Source organism: Zootoca vivipara, chromosome 10 (assembly GCF_963506605.1).
Source record: "Zootoca vivipara chromosome 10, rZooViv1.1, whole genome shotgun sequence".
NCBI lineage: Eukaryota > Metazoa > Chordata > Lepidosauria > Squamata > Lacertidae > Zootoca > Zootoca vivipara.
In genome coordinates, this window is record NC_083285.1 from 66069110 (window position 1) to 66072215 (window position 3106).

Consider the following 3106-nt stretch of genomic DNA (forward strand, 5'->3'; position numbering starts at 1 on the left):
GTGACAGCAGTCACGAAATTAAAAGACGCCTGCTTCTTGGGAGAAAAGCAATGACAAGCCTAGACAGCATCTTAAAAAGCAGAGACATCACCTTGCTGACAAAGGTCCGTATAGTTAAAGCTATGGTTTTCCCATTAGTGATGTATGGAAGTGAGAGCTGGACCATAAAGAAGGCTGATCACCAAAGAATTAATGCTTTTGAATTATGGTGCTGGAGGAGACTCTTGATAGTCCCATGGACTGCAAGAAGATCAAACCTATCCATTCTGAAGGAAATCAGCCCTGAGTGCTCACTGGAAGGACAGATCCTGAAGCTGAGGCTCCAATACTTTGGCCACCTCATGAGAAGACAAGATTCCCTGGAAAAGACCCTGATTTTGGGAAAGATTGAGGGCACAAGGAGAAGGGGACAACAGAGGATGAGATGGTTGGACAGTGTTCTCGAAGCTACGAACACGAGTTTGACCAAGCTGCGGGAGGCAGTGGAAGACAGGAGTGCCTGGTGTGCTCTGGTCTATGGGGTCACGAAGAGTCGGACACGACTAAATGACTAAACAACAACAACAACATATGCACATGTTTATGCTCTGCATATTTACCTGGGAGTAAGTCAGAGTAAATGCACTTAGAATTCCAGTTTTCTATTTTGCTGCATTTACGAAGGGATTAATGTGGGAAATGTGTTTTAAGGAGTTTTCTTTTAAAGCTACACTGAATTCAAAAATCCATGTGGATTTTTCAACAAATAACTGCGGGCCAAAGCTGTCAGGAGCCTGCTAAGGCTTTTTATTGAAGAAAACCCATGTGAGGTTCCAGGCGCATATTCCTTTATGATGAGAATTATTTACAAAACCATCCCATTGGAGGGGGGAAAGAGTGCTGATGTCCGAAAGAGACCTTGGCATTTGACTTGCCATGTAATTCTTCAACAAGCCCAACATTGCAATTCAGGTTTAAATCTTTGTAATGCTGCCTTTTCATGCGACAGAATGGGTGTGTGTGTGTGTGTGTGTGTGTGTGTGTGTGTGTGTGTGTGGATCAATGCCAGTCTTGTTTGCAATAATACATTCCTTCCTTTATATTATTATTTTTTAAGAAAACAAATATTACCCTTTCCTTGAAGCAAGTATTATCTCTCCAGTAGATGATGTTCATTTCTGCGTGCATGCCTCTGATGACTGAGGCATTTTACATTTCCTGATGGATGGATGAGAGCCTCATAGCCTCTTTTTTTTTTAATATTGCTATTTGATTTTCCAAAGGTGGCGTATAAAATGCACTTATTATTATTTTATCTCCTGACTCTCACATGCAGCCATTTGTTTTCATTCACAGAAATGAATGCCATGTGCAAAAAACCAAAGAGTAATAAACACTCGGCAAACTGGGAAGGGGAGGAGGGGAAAACCAGGGGATACAATGGGCAGGTGACTAACCTCTCCAGGCAGATGCTGTTCAAGGCAGCTCCGTGTTATTAAATGTCTGTTCTTAATTCCAAGCAGGGACACCCCCTCTCCTGGAACATTTGATATCCCCTCCCCTCCAAGCTCGGCAATAATTCAATTAGAAAACACTATGAATCCAGCCTGCCTTTTGCATCCCAATAAAAGGAGAAGAAAATGAAAACTCACACTTGGCAGGTTTAGATTCCTCTGGCATGATGGCGAAGCCTAGGTGCTTCAGGGCAGAGAAGGATTCTTAAATGGCTTTGTGGGATGGGCTGTTTTGCACACTAAAAGGTAAAGGTACCCCTGACCATTAGGTCCAGTCGCGGACGCTCATCTCACTCTATAGGCTGAGGGAGCCGGCGTTTGTCCACAGACAGCTTCAAGGTCATGTGGCCAGCATGACTAAGCCGCTTCTGGCGAACTAGAGAAGCATACGGAAACGCCGTTTACCTTCCCGCTGTAGCGGTACCTATTTATCTACTTGCACTTTGACATGCCTTTGAACTGCTAGGTTGGCAGGAGCAGGGACCGAGCAATGGGAGCTCACCCGATTGCGGGGATTTGAACCGCCGACCTTCCAATTGCGAAGCCCAAGGTTCAGTGGTTTAGACCACAGCGCCACCCACGTTTTGTACACTACAATGTAGCAAACCTGGGTTAAGAACACAAGAAGAGTTTGCTGGGTCAGGGTAATGGCCCACCTAACCTAGCATCCTGTTCTCACAGTGGCCAACGAGATGCCCGAGGCCAACCAGCAAGCAGGATCTGACCACCAGAGCCCTCCCTCATCCCATGGTTGCCAGCGACTGGTGTTCATAAGCATTGCTGCCTCCATCTGCATAGGCAGAGCAAACACAACATGGCTAACAGCCATCGGTAGCCCTCTCCCCCTTGAATTTGCCAAATCCTCTTTTAAAGCCAAGTTGGTGGCCCTCACTGCCTCTACGGAGCGAGTCCCATAGTTTAATTCTTGAGTGTGCACTTGATTGCAAAGGCAGAGAGAGATCACCGAAGCACAGAAGCACAGGGTTGGAAGGGGCCACGAGGATCATCCAGCCCAACCCCTTGGCAATGCAGGAATTTATTGCCCAACGTGGGGATTGAACGCAGAACCCTGAGATTAAAAGTCTCATGCTCTACCAACTGAGCTATGTCTGGCCCCATCACAGCTTGCTTTTTGGCTGGCAATGCATTGCTGCAAGTTATCATTTCATTTCATTTTTCTAAATGAGCGATTGTAAAGTGCCTTGGTTGAATTGATAGAAAAGTGAGGCAGAAATGCTGGGTGGTGCCCGGGGGGGGAATAGGTAAGTATATCCATCTGCATTTACACTTACCTGGGACCGGGTATTGATGGCGGGGGAGGGCGCTGCTTCATCAACCCTGCCTGATCTGCCCTTCCCAAAGCAATCCGTGAGCTAAAAAGCAGCTGCCCTTTGAAATTCACAGTCCTTTGAATTTTGCAAAGCAGTTACCCTGCCAAACACTGCACACGACAAAAGAAGTGTACATTTCTAAAAAATGAACCTTATTAGGGGAGATTGCTTGCAAATTGCATATGTTAGGAGAAGTGCACAAACAAAAAATGCCTATAATTTTTCATGATTTTTTTGATGAAGGAAATTGAAGCAGAAACATGGCAAACTGGACTTCAAGAC

At 45.5% G+C, this 3106-nt stretch overlaps 1 non-coding gene across 1 annotated transcript; it reads right to left on the reverse strand.

Annotated features, from left to right (window-relative positions):
• Positions 1–2533: 2533 nt before the first annotated feature.
• TRNAK-UUU (transfer RNA lysine (anticodon UUU)) lies at positions 2534–2607 on the reverse strand. The gene has a single exon. It is a non-coding gene; the product is annotated as a tRNA-Lys (tRNA).
• Positions 2608–3106: the final 499 nt, after the last annotated feature.